At 46.0% G+C, this 20,507-nt stretch overlaps 1 protein-coding gene across 4 annotated transcripts in view; it reads left to right on the top strand.

Moving 5' to 3' along the window:
* Positions 1-641: 641 nt before the first annotated feature.
* dmtf1 (cyclin D binding myb-like transcription factor 1) overlaps positions 642-20,507 on the top strand; it is a 106,176-nt gene continuing 86,310 nt past the window's right edge. For 3 of the 4 annotated variants that reach the window (XM_063072654.1, XM_063072655.1, XM_063072652.1), the window contains exon 1: positions 642-710. The gene's annotated coding sequence lies outside the window, so the exon portion shown is untranslated. Of the gene's footprint in view, positions 711-16,250; positions 16,369-20,507 lie in introns of those variants that run through there. The other variant, XM_063072653.1, reaches the window with a different exon arrangement.

Below are 20,507 nucleotides of genomic sequence, written 5' to 3'. Positions count from 1 at the left end.
GATCATGATTGTTCTTGGTATGATTTCTACAAAAGTGGTTTTCCATTGCCTTCTTCTGGGCAGTGCCTTTATAAGACGGGTAACTCCCAGCCATTTGTCAATACTCTTCAGAGATTGTCTGCCTGGTGTCAGTGGTCACATAACCAGGACTTGTGATATGCACCAGCTGCTCATCCCACCATCCACCACCTACTCCCATGGCTTCACATGACCCTGACTTGGGGGCTATGCAGGTGCTACACCTTGCCCGAGGGTGACCTGCAAGCTAGCGTAGGGAAGGAGCACCTTACACCTCCTTTGGTAGTGGCGTATCCCCACCCCGACACCCAAGATCTGTGTTGGTGGAATGCAAAAACAATGGTTTTCACCATATCTTGGTACGTGACAATACCAAACCAAATTATATTTCTTAATTCCCCTCCTGCTGAGATTCAGCAATTTTATTTTATAGATCATCGTGATAATTTGCAGTACTAAAATCAGAAAGTTATGTTTGGTGTTGAAGGAGAATGCTGGTTTCTTTAGGAAACGATGTGAATTTAGATCAGGTTTTATTGAAGCGATAGGTGGAGCAGGCCTCTGGGCGGTGTAGGCCGCGTCTCCATGGCGGCCAGGCGGAAGTGATGCGTGTGGGTTTCCGGCGGCGGGCGCGCTGTCTCCATCCTGGTCTCTGGCCGCTGTCACAAAGTGCCCGGACCTAGAAACAGGAAGTGAGTAAAGGCGGCGGCGGGACGGAGGGAGGGAGGTGTCGGGGGAACCGGTAACCGGGCACCGGGACAGGGCGCGGCGGGAGCGCGACGGTCGGCGCCCTCTCCCTCTCATTCCGCGGGCCGCCCGACGCCCTGAGCTCGGCCCCGCTCCGGGGGAAGACGGAAGGCGTGGTGGTGGAAAGAGCGAGAGGGTGGGGGTGGTGGTGGTGGGTGAGGGAGGGTTGTGGTGGTGGTGGTGGGTGAGGGAGGGGGTGGTGGGTGAGGGAGGGGGTGGTGGGTGAGGGAGGGGGTGGTGGTGAGAGGTGGGGTGGTGGTGAGAGAGGTAGGAGGGGGGTGGTGAGAGAGTGGGAGGGGGTGGTGGTGAGAGAGGTGGGGGGTGGTGAGAGTGTGGGAAGGGGTGGTGGTGAGAGAAGTAGGAGGGGTGCTGGTGAGAGAGTGGGAGGGTGGTGGTGAGAGAGGTAGGAGGGGGTGGTGGTGAGAGAAGTCGGAGGAGGTGGTGAGAGAGGTAGGGGGTGGTGGTGAGACAGGATGGGTTAGTGAGTAGAGAAGGGGTGGGTATGGGGGAGTAATAGAGGGTGGGGTAGGGTAGAGGGGGTGAAGGTAGAGTGAGGGATGGGTATGGTGGAGATATAAGGGGTGGGGGAGAGGAGAGAGTGGCTACTGCTGAGAGGGGTTGAAAGGTGGGAGTCGGGAGGGTAGGTAGAGAGAGATGGCAGGTGGGGAGAGAGGGGGCATGAGCTGGATGTGATGGTGAGGGGAGAGGAGTGGATGAGAGAGAGGCAGTGGGGTTGGGAGAGAAGGATGGAGGGAAGGAATTTGAGCTGAGGGTGGGGATCAGGGGTGCGAAAGAGATGGAGAGGAAGGGGGTGGGGAGGAGGAGCAAGGGTAGTAGCCAGAGTCGTGTTTAGAAGTGGGGGTTGGGGATGAGAGAGGGAGCAAGGGGTGGTGAGGTGAAAAGGAATTGGGCATTGTAGGGGGAAGATGGTGGATGTAGTGGGGAGTGTGGATTGATTGAGGAGTGTGGGAGGGGTAAGGCAGGGTACAGGGTGGGAGTGAGGGCCAGGAACGGCTGAGTGAAGAGCGGATGCGTTGGGGTTTCAGGGAGGGGATGTGAGTGGGTTGTGATTGGAAATGTTTGGGTACTGGCAGTGAGGCTCAATGGTTATACTTGGGCATGTTATGGTCAGTGCGAGGTGGGATGGATGAGATAGGTGAGGGTGTGGTAAAAAGGGAATGGTGACGATGAGAGTGGGGAGATGCAGGTCAAGGTTATTGATAGAGTGATGGAGGGTGGTGACACTGCTCAGCAAGGCTACCCCCTCGATCTGATGCGCATCTTGCTGTCTGTATCCTTGTTTACTTGATGTAATAAATTTATGAGACTATCAATGTTTTTATATTTTGAGTATGTGCATCTAATTGAATATGATTAAGATCTGTACATATATGTAATTATAGTTGCAGTATAATATGTTGATTAATGAGTATTTTAGGGTACAAGTTCACTTAGATTATCTCTACTTTCTGTAGTTAAAGTGTATGGACTTTTCTGTATGTGACATTTATATTTTGCAATCATGTTTGATATTAAAGATAGATCACTAATGGTGTCAATATTAAACAAAAACGATCATGTTTCAAATAAATTTAATTCAGTGAGAAGTATAGGCATGAGTCTGTATGTGAGAAATAATATATAGTTCTTATAGTGGCTTGATGTAATCTGTACCTGGGCTTAAACCAATGTGGTTTTGTTGAAAATGATTATTTTAATATAGTTTAACTTAATTGTGTGTTAACGTAATTCAGGATCGGTATCGGTATCAACTTTTTTAAAATGAATTTGCAGAGATTACTAAGCACAATGGTAATTAATGTTTATTTAGGGATTTGGGATTTTGGTTCTTTGAATCTGCCACAAAATTAATTTTAATCGTTTTCCCCTGCACACTGTAAGGAACATGCTTCAGAAAGATGGGCGGGGGCGGTGGGGGTGAGGGGGGGGAATCTCACTGAAACCTACCAGATACTGAAAATCTGAATAAAGTGGATGTTGAAAGGGTGTTTCCTTTAGTTGTGGAATCTTGAACCAGAGGGTGCAGCTTCAGAATAGAGGATGTTCATTTAGAGCAGAGATAGAACATAGAACAGTACAGCACGTTACAGGCCCTTCGGCCCACAGTGTTGTGCCGACCCTCAAACCCTGCCTCCCATATAACCCCCCCCCACCTTAAATTCCTCCATATACCTGTCTAGCAGTCTCTTAAACTTCACTAGTGTATCTGCCTCCACCACTGACTCAGGCAGTGCATTCCACGCACCCACCACTCTCTGAGTAAAAAAACCTTCCTCTAATATCCCCCTTGAACTTCCTACCCCTTACCTTAAAGCCATGTCCTCTTGTATTGAGCAGTGGTGCCCTGGGGAAGAGGTGCTGGCTGTCCACTCTATCTATTCCTCTTATTATCTTGTACACCTCTATCATGTCTCCTCTCATCCTCCTTCTCTCCAAAGAGTAAAACCCTGGCTCCCTTAATCTCTGATCATAATGCATACTCTCTAAACCAGGCAGCATCCTGGTAAATCTCCTCTGTACCCTTTCCAATGCTTCCACATCCTTCCTATAGTGAGGTGACCAGAACTGGACACAGTACTCCAAGTGTGGCCTAACCGGAGTTTTATAGAGCTGCATCATTACCTCGCGACTCTTAAAGAGATGATGAGGAATTTCTTTAGCCAGAGATTGGTGAATCTGTGGAATTCAATGCCACAGATGGCCATGGAGGCCAAGTCAGTGGATATATTTTGGCAGAGATTGATATGCTCTTGATTAGTTAGGGTGTGAAGAATTGCAGGCAGTAAGTGGGAGAATGGTCTGAGAAAAATCAACCATGATGGAACGGGGAACCAGGTCAAATGGCCAAATGCTGCTCCGTGGTTTAACTTTTCCTCCCAAAGACCCCCCAAATGGCCAAATTCTGCTCCATGGTCTTAACCTTTCCCCCCCAAAGATCCCTTAGTAAAAGGCCCTTCCACAAAGCAATGGGTAGGGTGGAATGGTCTGAACTGGGTACTCTGGAGCATATTCCAGTGGGGATTGAAGTGTCTCATGGTCAAAGATATATATCTGAAGTTTTGAAGGTATGAAGTACAAGGGAAATTTCTTTCAATGAACAATAAGAGAGTCAAACAAAATTCCAGATATTTCAAAGTCTAATAATAGTTTTAATGAGAGCCAGCAGGCTGATGTAGAGTGATGGAAAGTTGCAGGTATGCCAATGTCTGCTCCATGGTCTTAACCTTTAATGAACATTTAATATAAAGAATGACAATATTGATTGTGGAAAGTATAGATGTTTCCACTTGTTATGCTGCATAGTTGATGTGTATTTGTGAGGAATCAGTTGGTCAAATTTGGCAAACCTGCGTTTAGAACATGGTACAGTACAGGCCCTTCGGCCCATGATGCTGTACCAACCCTTTAACCTACTCCAAGATCAATCTAACCCAACCCTCCCCTCCCCTCCCCTCCCATATGACCCTCCATTTTCTTTCATCCATGTGCCTTGTATAGATGAGTTGGGTATGTTTTGTGAACATTTTGCTGAAACATTTTAAAGACCATACACAAAATGCGTGAGGAATTTGTGAAATCTAGATTGTAGATCTAGATTCCAGTTTTCAATCTAGAACCTGCATTGGTTTATACTTACTGCCTGTTAACGCTGCTGGTGTTTAGAGCAGCAATGATCCATCTCTCTCTGTCCTTGGCCATCTTCTCTATTGTGCCGCAGGTGTCGTTCAGGGTCCTCACTTCTGCCTCTGCGGTACAGCGGCAGGGTGTCTTTGGTATCCCGCATTTCCTGTGTCCTTCAGGGGTCCAATGAAGTGCTGTCTTGATGATGGAGTTGGCCTCCCTTCTCATCATGTGCCCAATCTATCACCAACATTTCCTCATGATGGTTGTGGCCAAGTCCTCTTGGTGACACTGAGGGAGTAGGGTGTGGTTGGAGGTCTTTCTTGGCCATAAAACATGGAACATCTTACAGAGGCTTGTGGCGAGGAATGACAACAACTTGGCAAGTTCGTTCTCTGTCATGCGCCAGCATTCTGACCCGTACAACAGTGTGGACAGAACACGGCTCTGGTACAGTTTCACCTTGGTGTGGAATCAGGGCTAACAACCCTAACTGGTCAAAAAAATTGTTTCAGAAACAGCAACACATGTATATTAATTTTGGAAATAATGGATGCCATTTGGCTCCTTGTACACACAAAAAACCATCTACACGGTAATAATCATTCTCTTATCAAGAAAGTCAAACTTAATAACACACTAATTTGACATTCATGTGGCTGAGTAAAGGATATGGCAGTAATTGTGTGATATTCGTCATTGTACTATCAGCTTTGTGCAATTTAGAAACTTTAATGGCCTAATTCTGCTCCTTTATCTTATGGTCTTATCGTTGGAGAGGATTCAAAGGAGGTTCATGAAAATGATTCCAGAATTGAAAGCCTTATCATGTCAGGAGGGTTTGATGGCCCTGGGCCTGTACTCACTGGAATTCAGAAGAATGAGGGGTGACTTTGTTGAAATTTATTGAATGTCAAAAGGCCTTGATAGAGTGGATGTGGAGAGGATGTTTCCTATGGTGGGGGAGTCTAGGACCAGAGGACATAGTCTTGGAATAGAGGGACATCCTTTTAGAATGGAGATGAGGAATTTCTTTAGCCAGAGAGAGGTGAATCTCTGGAGTTTATTACCACAGGCAGCTGTGGAGGCCAGTCATTGGATAATTTTAAGGCAGAGGTTGATAGATACTTGATTAGTCAGGGCATGAAGGGATACGAAGAGAAAGCAGGAAATGGATCAGCCATGATGAATGGCAGAGCAGACTCAATGGGCCAAATGACCTTTTCTGCTCCTATGTTTTATGATCTATAGTCTTAATTCCAAAATGCTAAAGAATCCCAACATTATTGCAGATTCTGGTAGGGAGATGATTTGTGTGAGGCTGAGAAAACACTGGAACAATACCAGGTCTATGTTAGTGGCTTTACACTGTATTTTCTGATCAGCGTAATGGCTGGCTGTAATTACTGCACAGCAAAGCCTTAGTGGAAAATTAGCTTACAAAATTTGTAACTGTTACCAAAGAATCTCGCAATTATCTAAACAGTTTCAGATACATAAAATTAGGCAGGTTCTGTAATGTATCGTGAATGGCCTTTACTGCTATTTGTAGTATTTATTTATGCAAACAGTTTCCATAAGAGATAGCTTGAGTACAAGGGTTGAGATGACATGGCTGTATGAGATCATGAGATTCTGCAGATGTTGGAAAGCTTGAGCAACAGACACAAGATACACAGTGCTGGAGGAACTCAGCAAGTCAGGCAGCATCTGTGGAGGTTATTGGATAGTCAATGTCTCGGGCTGAGACACTTCATCAGGACTCAGCTGGGGACTGATTGGTGGGATGCTGGGTGCTACAACTTGAAAGGCCTATTCCCCACCGTATCTCAAAATAAATAAATACACATGAACGGTCACTGTTTCAGACACTTATGATGAAGGATCTGTCTGAAACGTCAACTGTTCATTTTGTAATGTTATAAATGTACTTTGAATCTTTTATTTGGAGATACAGCAGGGAATTGGCCCTTTGAGCTGCACCACCCAACAACCCTATTTCATCCCTCTTCCCTCCGGGAGAAGGCTCAGGAGCTTGAAGACTCGTACTGCCAGATTTGGGAACAGCTTCTTTCCAACTTTGATAAGACTGCTGAACGGATCCTGACCCAGATCTGGGCCATACCCTCCAAATATCCGGACCTGCCTCTCGGTTTTTTTGCACTACCTTACTTCCCATGTCTCTATTTTCTATTTATGATCTATAATTTAAATTTTTAATATTTTACTATCAATTTGTAATCCAGGGAGCAGGAAGCGCAGAATCAAATATCGCTATGATGATTGTACGCTCTAGTATCAATTGTTTGGTGACAATATAAAGTATAAAAGTAACCGCAGCCTAATCAATGACTAATTAACCAACTCACTGGTACGGCTTTGGAGTGTGGAGGAAACCGGAGCGCTTGGTCACGAGGAGATCATACAAACTCCTTACAGACAGCAGCAGGAATTGAACTGGAGTCGCTGGTACTGTAAAGCGTTCTGCTAGCCTCTATATAAGCTGCCCGAGGAAGGGTAGAGGCAAGAACAATTACAATGTTTTAAAAGATATTTGGACAGATTCATGGATGGGAAAGGTTAAGACTAGAGGACATAGGAGCAGAATTATGCCATTCAGCCCATTAAGTCTGCTTTGCCATTTCATTATGGCTGATCTATTATTCCTCTCAGTCCCAACCTCCTGCTTTCTCCCTGTAACCTTTTACCCCATTACTAATCAAGAACCTATCAACCTCCACTTTAAATATATATATAAATATATCATCTTGAGGCTAAAGAAATTCCGATACTCTATATTACACCAAACCCAGAAGAGATCTCAGTGCCCTGTATAAGTTCTGGGAGGGGTTTAAGCTATGCTGAGCCCTTTGTTACATGGTTTTCTACATTAATTACTCATAAAATGTAGCCTGATCTTCATCTAAGTCATAATAATAGACAAACACAATCTGCCTAAACTAATAACACAAAAATAATTGTACTACTTCTCATCAGTACAATCACAGTCTAGGTTCAAAAAAGTATGTGAACCTCTGGGGTGATGCAGCTTGGAGTCAGGTGTTCCAATCAATGAATACTGTAAGGAGGTGAAAAAAAAACTCCAGGGTAATATCAAAGGACCTGCAGAAATCTCTAGAATTTGCTAACGTATATGTTCATGTATCCACTCTAAGAAAAACACCAAACAAGAATGGTGTTCGTGGAGGAAACCACGGCTCTCTGAAAAAAAAACACTGCTACATGTGTCAAGTTTGCAGAAGACCACCTGGGTGTTCCACAACATTTCTGGGACAATGTTCTGTGGACAGATGGGAAAAAAGTTGAATGTTTCTGGCAGAAATGCACACTGCTATGCTTGGAGGGAAAAGTGCACGGTACACCAACACCAAAACCTCATCCCAACTGTGAAGCAGGGTGGAAGGAGCATCAGGGGCTACTTTGCTGCCTCAGGGTCTGGACAGCTTGTAATCATTGAGGGAGCAATGAATTCAAAATTGTATCAAGACATTTTACAGGAGAATGTCAGGGTAGTGGTCCGTCACCTGAAGCTTAATAGAAGTTGGATGATGCAACAAGACAATGATCTGAAACATGAGTAAATCAACAACAGAAAGGTTTAAAAAGAAAATCCGTGTTGTGGAATGGCCAAGTCAGAGTCCAGACCTTAACCCAGTTGAGATTCTATGGCATGACCTGAAGAGGGCTCTTCAAAGGTTCAGTTTATTGTCAAAGTGTGCATGTACAATACAACTCTGATATTTGTCTTCTCCAGATCGCCGTGAAATACAGAAAGACCATTGATATTGATGAAAGAAAAAACATCAACTCCCACCCAGCATGAAAAAGAAAACTCGTAGACCCCCAAATCCCCCCACGCCACAGAAAAGAACAGCGACAATAACAGTCTCGATCCCCTCACCCGCAGAAGAAAAAAAGTGAAAATATCAGTCCCCCCGCTCTCTCACCCACAGAAAAGAACAGTGACAGTAACATCGAAACCCTCAACCCTCCCGCACACAAAAAATTAACAGATCACCCACCTGCCAATCGTCCACAAGACCCCCCCCCACAGTTTATTTATTGCTTTTCTTTCTTTCTATTTGCTCAATTAAAACAGAAGGAATAGAAGGCAGGATAATTGACTGCTCCTCTTGTGAGATGTAGGAAGGCAGGGACACCCTGATGATGCATCCAGCTACAGCTTCTAACAACCCACGTTAAGGAGCTGGATGGACTCTGGATCATTTGGGAGGCTGAAGGGATGATAGGTAGGATATTTAGAGGAAGTTACATCCAAGGTGCAGGACCCAGGAAACTGGGTGACAGGAAGGGGAAGGGGTTAATCAACTTGTGCAGAGTACCCCTGTGGCCATCCCCCTCAACAACAGGTCAGGTCTCAAGCACTCAGTTTGACTGTGACTCCGAAAGGAAGGGGGAAGAAGAGGCGAGCTGTGATGATAGAGGATTCATTACTTAGGGGAACAGGAAGGAGGTTCCCAGATGGTATGTTGCCTCACAAATGCCAGAGTCTGGGACATCTCAGATTAAATCCTCAGCATTCTGAAGTGGGAGGGTGAGCCGCCATGTAGGTACCAATGATGTTGGTAGGACAAGTGATGAGGTTTTGCAAAGTGAGTTCGGAGAGTTAGGGGCTAAGTTAAAGGGCAGGACCTCTAGACTTGTGATCTCAGGATTGCTGCCTGAGCCAGTTTAACATGTGGCTAAGGAGTTGGTGTGGGAGGGAGGGCATCAGATTTTTGGATCATTAGGCTCGCCTCCAGGGAAGGTGAAACCTGTACAGAAGAGATGGTTTGCAGCTCTACTGGAACATCTGCTGGTGCTGCACATGTGGGGGTGGGGGATTGAAACTGGGGCTGTAGGGGATGGGAACCAGAGTGCCAGGACAGATCATGGAGAGGCTGTGGAGAAAGATGTTCTTAAGATCTCAAACAAAGTCAGGAATCAAAAGGTTGAGTATGGTGCGACTCATGTCCTGAGCTGCATATATCTCAACGCAAGAAGTAGCATAGAAAAGACAGTTGTGCTCAGGGCATGGATCAACACCTGGAATTATGGTACTGTAGCCATTAGTGAGACTTGGTTGTAGGAAGGGCAGGACTGGCAGCTCAGTATTCCGGGATTCCATTGTTTTAGACGTGACAGAGTTGGGGGGACTGGTGGGGGGTGGTGTTACTAGTCAGGGAAAATGTTATGGCAGTGCTCAGTCAGGACAGAGCGGAAAACTCGTTTAATGAGGCTTTATGGGTGGAACTGAGGAATAAGAAAGTTATGACCACATTAAAAGAGCTACGTTGCAGCCCGCCCAACAGTCACAGACTGTTGTAAGAAACATAAGGTTGTTATAGTAGGTGATTTTAACTTTCCACATATTGACTGGGACTCCCATACTGTAAAAGGACTAGATGGGACAGAGTTCGTCAAATGTATTCAGGAAAGTTTCCTTAATCAGTACGTAGAAGTCCCAGCGAGGTAGTGTGCTATACTTGATCTGCTATTATGGAATGAGACAGGGGAGGTGACAGAGGTTTGTGTGGGGGAACTTTGCATTTGTGTTCATAATGCCATTAGTTTCAAAATAAATATGGAAAAAGGTATCTGATCCTAGCTCTCATCTGCGCCAGGTCTTTACAATTCCCTCTGTCCTTCCCCTCTCTGAGGCAAAACATTCTGCCCTCAGTAAGGGCCTTACCTTTGTTCCCCCTGTGCCCACAGCTCAGAGTTCCACACCCGCCATGATGCTGAGCTCCTCTTCTGCTGCCTCTCTCTCTGTGCCTACTTCTTTAGTAAGGGCTCTCCAGCCTGCACTGATGACTCCTTCTCCCGCCTTCAGCCCTCCTCCTCTTCCTGGACACCCACTCTAGTCTTCTGCCTGCTCTGGATCTTTTCAGTGTCAACTGCCAATAAGCCATCAACTGTCTTGACTTTACCGTTACCCTCTCCAATTCAACCCTCCCACCTTCCGAATGGGCTCCTCTCCACTCTGCACTAATCCTAACCTCACTATCAAACCCGCAGATAAGGATGGGGGGGGAGGGTGCTGTAGTAGTCTGGTGGACTGACCTCCAGCTTGCTGAGGCCAGGTAACAACTCTCAGACACCCCCTCTTACCCCTCGAACAGGACTGTACTGAGGAACACCAGGCCATTGTCTCCCACACCATCACCAACCTCATCCACTGCCAGCAACATCATAGTTCCCCTCCCCCACACTTCCTGTTTCTACCTCCTACTCAAGATCCATAAACCTGACCATCTAAGTAGACCCGCTTCTGCTTGTTCCTGGCCCACCGAACTTGTATCTGCATGTCTCGACTCTGTTTTATCCTCCTGGTTCAGTCCCTTCCTACTTACATCTGTGACACTTCACACGCTCTTTTCAATGATACTTCAAGATCCCTGGCCCCAATTGTCTCATTTTCACAATGGATGTCCAGTCTCTATATACCTCCAGCCCCCATCAGGAAGGTCTTACAGCTCTCTGCTTCTTTCTTGAGTACAGACCTAACCAGTTCCCTTCCACCACCACTCTCCTCTGTCTGGCAGAACTTGTCCTCACTCTCAAAAAATTTCTTCTTCAGCTCCTCCCACACAAAAGGTTTGCACATGTTGCCCTCACCCTATCCTGCCACTGCCACACCAGAGTTAGGGTTCCTCTTGTCCTCGTGTACCGCCCCATTATCCTCCATGTCAAGCACATAATTCTCTGTAACTTGTGCCATTTCCAATGGGATCCCACCACCAAGCACATCTTTCCCTCTCCCCACTTTCTGCAGGGAACACTCCTTAAAGGATTCCCTTATCCACTCACCATTGATCTCCCTCACTCCCTCACTACCATTCAGGGCCCCAAACAGTCCTTCCAGGTGAGGCACCACTTCACCTATGAGTCTGTTGGGGTCATCTATGGTATCTGGTGCTCCCAGTGTGGCCTCCTGTATATCGGTGAGACCCAATGTAGATTGGGAGACCACTTCACTGAGCACCTACACTCCATCTGCCAGGAAAAGCGGAATCTCCCGGTGGCCACCCACTGTAATTCTACTTCCCATTCCAACATGTCAGCCCATGGCCTCCTCTACTGCCACGATGAGACTACGCTCAGGTTGGAGGAGAAACGCCTTATATTCCATCTGGGTAGCCTCGAACCTGGTGGCATGAATATTGATTTCTCAAACTTCCGGTACCTTCCCTTCCCTTCGCCATCCCCTATTCCAGTTTCTCTCTCTCTCACACCTTTTTCCTTTTTTCCTTATGTGCCCATCACCCCCCCCCAGTGCTCCTCCCCCTTCCCTTTTCTCAAAGGTCTTCCACCCTCCTTATCGGACTCAACCTTTTCAGCCCTTTAATCTTTAACCCATCAACTTACTATCTCTTTATTTCACCCCCCTCCCCCCCCCGTAGATCAGAACAGTAACCCATGTATGGAGTCAAAAGAGACGGGGAAGAGCCTCAATGGATTATGCTTTGCATCTGTATTTACTCAGTAGATGGACACAGAGTCTATAGAAATAAGGCAAAGCAGCTTCGATCTCATGGACACTATACAGTTTACAGAGGAGGAGGTGTTTGCTGTCTTGAGGCAAATTAGGGTGGTTAAATCCCCAGGGCCTGTTCCCTCGGACCCTGTGTGAGGCAAGTACAGAAATTGCAGAGCCCTTGGCAAAGAGTTTCTTCCCCTCTGCCATCTGATTACCAAATGGACATGGAACCCATAAACACTACCTCACTTCTATTATTTATGTTTTTGCACTATTTTTAATTTAACTATTTTGCATACATATATATACTTTTTTGTTTTTTCTGTATTATCATGTACTGCATTGTACCACTGTCGCTAAGTTAACAAATTTCAGGACATATGCCAGTGATATTAAACCTGATTCTGATATTTAACTCATCCTTAGCGACGGGTGAGGTTCCGGAGGATTGAAGGATATCTGATGTTCCGCTGTTTAAGAAAAGTGCTAAAAATAAGCCAAGAAATTATAGGCTGGTGAGCCTGATGTCAGTAGTGGGAAAGTTATTGGAAGGTAATCTAAGAGAGTGGATATATGAGTGTTTGGTTAAGGATAGTTAACATGGCTTCGTGCATGGTAGGTTGTGTCTAACCAATCTTATAGAGTTTTTTGAGGAAGATACCAAGAAAGTTGATGAAGGCAAGGCAGTGGATGTTGTCTACATGGGCTTTAGCAAGGCATTTGACAAGGTCCCACAAGGGAAGTTGGTCAAGAAGGTTCAGTTGCTCGGTATTCAGATGAGGTAGTAAATTGGATTAGACATTGGCTTTGTGGGAGAAACCAGAGAGTGGTAGTAGATAGTTGCCTCTCTGACGGGAGGCCTGTTACTAGTGGACTGCTGCAAGATCAGTGCTGGGTCTGTTGTTTGTCAATCTATATTAATGGTCTGGATGATAATGTGGTTAACTGGATCAGCAAATTTGCAGATGATACCAAGATTGGGGGTGTAGTGGACAGTGAAGAAGGCTATCATGGCTTGGGGAGGAATCTGCATCAGCTGGAAAAATGGGCTGAAAAATGGCAGGTGGAATTTAATGCAGATAAGTGTGTGTTTTTGCTTCAGTAGGACCAACCAGGTTAGGTCTTACAGTGAACAGTAGGGCACTGAGGAGCGTGGTGGAATAAAGGGATCTGGGAATTACAGGTCCATAATTCATTGAAAGTAGCATTACAGGTAGATAGGGTCGTAAAGAAAGCTTTTGGCACGTAGGCCAAAATACAGTTCTAACCTATTTAACCTTTCCTTATAATTCAGGTCCTTCTCTGCATCTTTCAACCTTGTTTACATCTTTCCTGTAGATAGGTGACCAAAGCTGCCACAATACTCTAAATTAGACCTCACCAGTGTCTTATTCAACGTAATATTGTGGCAGCTTTGGTCACCTATCTCCAGGAAAGATGTAAACAAGGTTGAAAGAGTGCAGAGAAGGACCTGAGTTATAAGGAAAGGTTAAATCGGTTAGAATTGTATTCTTTAGAACATAGACGATTGAGAGAAGATTTGATAGAGGTATACAAGATTGAGGGGTATAGATAGGGTTAATGCAAGCAGGCTTTTTCCACTGAGGTTAGGTGGGACTACAACCAGAGGTCATGGGTAAAGGGGGAACATGGGAAACTTCTTCACTCAGAGGGTGGTGAGAGAGTGGAACGATCTGCCAGCACAAGTTGTGCATGCAAATTTGAGTTCAATGTTTAAGAAAAATTTGTTTAGATACATGAATGGTAGGGGTATGGAGGACTCTGATCTTGATGCAGATCAATGGGAGTAGGCAGTTTGAATGGTTTGACATGGACTAGATGGGCCAAAGGGCCTGTTTCTGTGCTGTACTTTTCTATGACCACGGCTGTACTGTATTTGTCAACGTGGAATGGAGAGCAAGTTTGTAAATCTGGCGGGAGCAAATTATTTCAGGAATGGCAAGGGTGGAGCGCCACGGGAGGGGTGTGGGACAGGTGGCAGAGAGGGAGTGCCAACGGCAGGGGGTGGCGTGGATGCAGGCACATCCATCCCTGAGACACCAGGCAAGGTCATTTGATTCCAAACAATTAGTTTATTGATCATTATAGAATGTCTCTGGTGCTTCCCGCTCCCTCCCCCTCTCCCTTCCCCTTTCCCCAACCATGATTCCCCTCTCCGTACCTCCTTCCCACTCTCAGTCGACAATAGAGACCCACATCAGAATCAGGTTTATCATCACTCACTTATGTCATGAAGTTTGTTTTTTTTATGGCAGCAGTATGGTGCAATGCATAAAATTGCTACAGTGCACATATGGGGGAAAAGTCCCCCACTTTTCCTTCGCTACATCGACGACTGTATTGGCGCTGCTTCCTGCACGCATGCAGAACTCGTTGACTTTATTAACTTTGCCTCCAACTTTCACCCTGCTCTCAAGTTTACCTGGTCCATTTCCGACACCTCCCTCCCGTTTCTAGATCTTTCTGTCTCTGTCTCTGGAGACAGCTTATCCACTGATGTCTACTATAAGCCTACTGACTCTCACAGCTATCTGGACTATTCCTCTTCTCACCCTGTCTCTTGCAAAAACGCCATCCCCTTCTCGCAATTCCTCCGTCTCCGCCGCATCTGTTCTCAGGATGAGGCTTTTCATTCTAGGATGAGGGAGATGTCTTCCTTTTTTAAAGAAAGGGGCTTCCCTTCCTCCACTATCAACTCTGCTCTTAAACGCATCTCCCCCATTTCACGTACATCTGCTCTCACTCCATCCTCCCACCACCCCACTAGGAATAGGGTTCCCCTGGTCCTCACCTACCACCCCACCAACCTCCGGGTCCAACATATTATTCTCAGTAACTTCTGCCACCTCCAACAGGATCCCACCACTAAGCACATCTTTCCCTCCCCCCCTCTCTCTGCATTCCACAGGGATTGCTCCCTACGCAACTCCCTTGTCCATTCGTCCCTCCCATCCCTCCCCACTGATCTCCCTCCTGGCACTTATCCGTGTAAGTGGAACAAGTGCTACACATGCCCTTACACTTCCTCCCTTACCACCATTCAGGGCCCCAAACAGTCCTTCCAGGTGAGGCAACACTTCACCTGTGAGTCGACTGGGGTGATATACTGTGTCCGATGCTCCCGATGTGGCCTCTTATATATTGGCGAGACCCGACGCAGACTGGGAGACGGCTTTGCTGAACATCTACGCTCTGTCCGCCAGAGAAAGCAGGACCTCCCAGTGGCCACACATTTTAATTCCACATCCCATTCCCATTCTGACATGTCTATCCACGGCCTCCTCTACTGTAAAGATGAAGCCACACTCAGGTTGGAGGAACAACACCTTATATTCCGTCTGGATAGCCTCCAACCTGATGGCATGAACATTGACTTCTCTAACTTCCGCTAGGCCCCACCTCCCCCTCGTACCCCATCTGTTACTCATTTTTATGCACACATTCTTTCTCTCACTCTCCTTTTTCTCCCTCTGTCCCTCTGAATATACCTCTTGCCCATCCTCTGGGTCACCCCCCCCCGTCTTTCTTCCCAGACCTCCTGTCCCATGATCCTCTCTTATCCCTTTTGCCTATCACCTGTCCAGCTCTTGGCTCCATCCCTCCCCCTCCTGTCTTCTCCTATCATTTTGCATCTCCCCCTCCCCCTCCAACTTTCAAATCCCTTACTCACTCTTCCTTCAGTTAGTCCTGACGAAGGGTCTCGGCCTGAAACGTCGACTGCACCTCTTCTTAGAGATGCTGCCTGGCCTGCTGCGTTCACCAGCAACTTTGATGTGTGTTGCTTGAATTTCCAGCATCTGCCGAATTCCTGTTGTTTACAGTGCACATATATCTAGGTTAGGGCTAGTACATCCAGAAAGTCTATTTTCAGAGCGATAATCTAAATGGGACTAGCTCAAATAGGCATAGGCAAGTAAGGCTTCCTCCCTGCTGTGTGACTCCAGTATATTCTGTACAGTTGTAACTAACCGAAGATGACTGGGACAAAATGGCACAAGAACTCTCTGTTATAACCATCTTTGCCAGTAGATGGCAGCAGAAGCATGTGATGCACTGTACATCAAACGCGCAGAAATCTGAATTAAAAGTGTGAAGGGATTCACGTCGGAAAGTCGAATTTGAAGGCAGAATACAGGGTTAATGGCAGGATTCGTAGCATGTGGAGGAACAGAGGGATCTTGGGGTCCATGTCCACAGATCTCTCAAAGTCGCCGTGCAAGTTGATAGGTGATTGAGAAAGCGTACAGTGTGTTGGCCTTCATTAGTCTGGGCTTGAGTCCAAGGAGCCGTGAGGTAATGTTCCGGCTCTATAAAACTCTAGTTAGAGTTTTGTGACTGCATGAAAGAAGATGAATCTCAAGGTAGTATTACGTACTTTGATAGTAAATGTGCGTTAAACTTTGAATTCATTCAGGAGCTCAGCCATGCCCTCATTAACGGTGAGCAAGGGTTTTTTCTGTCTCTTTGGAGTAAAGGAGGGTGAGAGGTGACGATAGAGGTGTGCGAGACGAGAAGAGTGAACAGCTGGAGATTTGTATCTGCGGATGGAAATGCCAATACCGGGGGTATAACTTTAAGGTGATTGGAGGGAAGTGTAGGAGGGATGTCAGAGGTAGGAATTTTTACACTGAGTGTAGTGGTTGTGTGCCAGGGGTGGTGGTAAAGGCAGATACATTAGGGAGATTTGAGAGACTCTTAGATAGGCACGTGGATGAAAGAATAATGGAGGATTATGTGGGAGGGAAGGGCTAGATTGATTTTGGATTAGACTAAAGGTCAGAACAATATTGTGGGCCGAAGGGCCTGTACTGTGCTCTGATGTTCTATGTTCATTGTAAAAGCAGGAGCCCGATAGCTGTAGGCCATAGTCACAGAGCCAGTTCACCGCTGAGGCAAGTGATACAGTCCAGGAGCTGGACAGCTGCAGGCCGAGTCACGGGGCCAGTTCAGCACTGAGGTGACGCCGATGGTTGCAGGCCATGGCTGCAGAGTCCGTTCAGCGATTGGTACATCAGTACATCAAAAGGAAACTGGTAATCAGCCTTTACTGACAGAAAAGGTGCTGCCAGAGTCTCACTGAAGGATGATATAGTGCAGCACAATAACCTAGCGGTTAGTGTACCAGCAACCCTGTGTTCAATTCCCAGTGCTGTCTGTAAGGAGTTTGTATGTTCTCCCTGTGGATTTCCTCTGGGTGCTCCAGTTTCCTCCTACATAACAAAGACATAGGGTTAGTAGGTTACCGGGTCACGTGGGTGTAATCGGGCAGTGCAAGCTCGTTGTGCCGGTAGAGCCGGTTACTGTGCTGTATCTCTAAATAAATATAAAACCAGGGAGCTGAGGAATTGATGAAGAGTAGCTGTTTGGGTAAATCGCTCAGTGCTGATCAAAATCAAATCAAGTTTAATTATCACTCAACCACGCATGAATAGAGTGGAACTAAACAGTGTTCCTCTGGGGCCAAGTTTCAAAATATACACAGCACATTTAAAACAAGCAAACACGCCTTCTGCGTTATTAAAGGAAATAGAGGCAGTTACTATCCACAATCTTCCAAATCTTAGATGCACTGATTGAAAATAAAAGGTACTACAGAAGCTGAAAATCTGAAGTAAGATTAACATTCTGGAAATATTCAGCAGATGAGACAACATCAGAGGATAGGGGAACTGTAGAGGTATTGGTTTGTTATGTGTACCGAGATACAGTGAAAAGCTTTTGTTTTACCTGTCATCCAGGCATCATTCCATGTGTAATTACATCAATATAGTAAAAACAATGCAGAATATAGCTCTACTGAGAAAGTGCAGTGCAGGGACTACAACAAGGTAGACTGCGAGATCAGGGTTCATCTTTAACGTATGAGAGGTCTGGTCAAGTGTCAATGGAGGAGAGGTTGGCTTATGTAAGGGTTCCCAACCTGGGGCCCACAGAGCCCTCAGTTAATGGTAATGGTCCATGGCATAGAAGCGATTGGGAACCCCTGGTTTATGTGGTGGACTGGGCTGCCTTCAGAACTCTGCAATTGGTTTTGTCCGACTGATTTTGTCTCTCTGATTCAGACTGGCCATTTCTGCTGTTTATATCGTCTTGGTTTATCTCTCTTGTGTAATCTGACCTAGGGACGTCCCACACCGCTGGTCAGTTCTGCTGTTCACATCGTCTCGGTTTGTCTCTCTGTTGTACGACCTGACCTGGGAATGTCCCACACCGCTGGTCAGTTATGCTGTTCACATCGTCTCAGTTTGTCTCTCTGTTGTACAATAGGTGCAGGAGTAGGCCATTCGGCCCTTCGAGCCAGCATCGCCATTCAGTATGATCGTGGCTGATCATCCAACTCAGAACCCTGTACCTGTTTTCTCTCCATAACCCCCTGATCCCTTTAGTCACAAGGGCCATATCTAATTCCCTCTTAAATATAGCCAGTGAACTGGCCTCAACTGTTTCCTGTGGCAGAGAATTCCACAGATTCACCACTCTCTGTGTGAAGAAGTTTTTCCTCATCTCAGTCCTAAAAGGCTTCCCCTTTATCCTTAAACTGTGACCCCTCGTTCTGGACTTCTCCAACATCGGGAACAATCTTCCTGCATCTAGCCTGTCCAATCCCTTTAGAATTTTATATGTTTCAATAAGATCCCCCCTCAATCTTCCAAATTCCAGTGAGTATAAGCCTAGTCGATCCAGTCTTTCTTCATATGAAAGTCCTGCCATCCTAGGAACCAATCTGATGAACCTTCTTTGTACTCCCTCTATGGCAAGAATGTCTTTCCTCAGATTAGGGGGACCAAAACTGCACACAATACTCCAGGTGTGGTCTCACCAAGGCCTTGTACAACTGCAGTACAAGGCCTTGGTGAGACCACACCTGAAGTATCTGGAGTCTCGGTTTGTCTCTCTGTTGTACAATCTGACCTGGGGACGTCCCACACCGCTCCTCTTAGCAACACTTAATGGATGCTCAGTTATCTTCTAACTGCCCCTAATAACACACTCACCTGGTCTTCTCATCTCCTCAATAACCCTGGTGTTACCCTATCTCACCTATTCACTTTGGCATATTCATTCTTCACACCATGGTTCTCTATATAGACTACTGTGGTTATCTGTGTTTCCAAATCTGACAGAAGAGTCTTTGATCATGAAGCTTTAATTCTTTTTCTCTTTTCCACAGGTGCTGTTTTTGACATTTTCTTTTTATCTTGAGAAGCCCTGACCATCAGGATAAGACTGTAGCTGTAACCCTAGACTCAATAGACAATGTAGTTTATCCTTCATGCAGGGGAGTTTTCTTCCCCCTTTGGGAATGATAATCGGGGAGAAAGGTGGTGGTAGAGAGGCAGATACAATAACGGGTGGGAGAGGCAGACACAATAACGGGTGTTTGAGATGTTTGGATAGGCACCTGAATGTGCAGGGAATGGACATTGTGTAGGCAGAAAGCATTAGTTTAGTTGGCCGTTAGATTACTAATTGAATTGATTTGGCACAGCATCGTGGGTCGAAGGGCCTGTTCCTGTGCTTTACTGTTCTATGTTTTGAAGATGCCCTCAATGGTGGGAAATGTTGTGTTCATGAGTTGGCTCAGTCTACAACCCTCTCAGCCTCTCTTGACCCTGTGCACTGGCATCTCCACACTAGACAGTGATGCAACCAATCAGAATATTCTGTTTGTTGAGGAACACTGTTCCGAGAAATGTTGGTAGAAGAGTTTGGTGTCTCTGCTTATTTTAAGTTGAATCCTCTTGCTGTGTGGACCAGATTGATTCCTGGGATGGCAGGACTTTCATATGAAGAAAGACTGGATGAACTGGGCTTGTACTCGTTGGAATTTAGAAGATTGAGGGGGGATCTGATTGAAACGTATAAAATCCTAAAGGGATTGGACAGGCCAGATGCAGGAAGATTGTTCCCGATGTTGGGGAAGTCCAGAACAAGGGGTCACAGTTTGAGGATAAAGGGGAAGCCTTTTAGGACCGAGATTAGGAAAAACTTCTTCACACAGAGAATGGTGAATCTGTGGAATTCTCTGCCACAGGAAACAGTTGAGGCCAGTTCATTGGCTATATTTAAGAGGGAGTGAGATATGGCCCTTGTGGCTACGGGGATCAGGGGGTATGGAGGGAAGGCTGGGGCGGGGTTCTGAGTTGGATGATCAGCCATGATCATAATAAATGGTGGTACAGGCTCGAAGGGCCGAATGGCCTACTCCTGCACCTATTTTCTATGTTTCTATGAAACATGGTTCAGCCTGTGACTACACAGGGATCAGCAGTATTTTCACTGTAAGCCAACCTGTAGTTTACTTGCAGGGAGCTAAGTATGCATGCAGAATTAAGAATCTCAGGGTTGTATGTGGTGACATGTATATACTCATAATAACTTTTACTTTGAACATTAGAGCTTGAAGGAGTTAAGAATTGGGTTGATAAAATGTCACAGCCTTATTTGACCCTAGTATGTAATGGGATCAAGTGGACCCTTTGGTTTGGGTACTGAAAACAGAAAATGCTGGAATCACTCAGCAGGTCAGGCAGCATCTGTGGAGAGAGTTAATATTGGAATTGGTTTATTATTGTCA

This window comes from Mobula hypostoma, chromosome 20, assembly GCF_963921235.1.
Source record: "Mobula hypostoma chromosome 20, sMobHyp1.1, whole genome shotgun sequence".
NCBI lineage: Eukaryota > Metazoa > Chordata > Chondrichthyes > Myliobatiformes > Myliobatidae > Mobula > Mobula hypostoma.
This window is presented reverse-complemented; position numbering and strand designations above follow the sequence as displayed.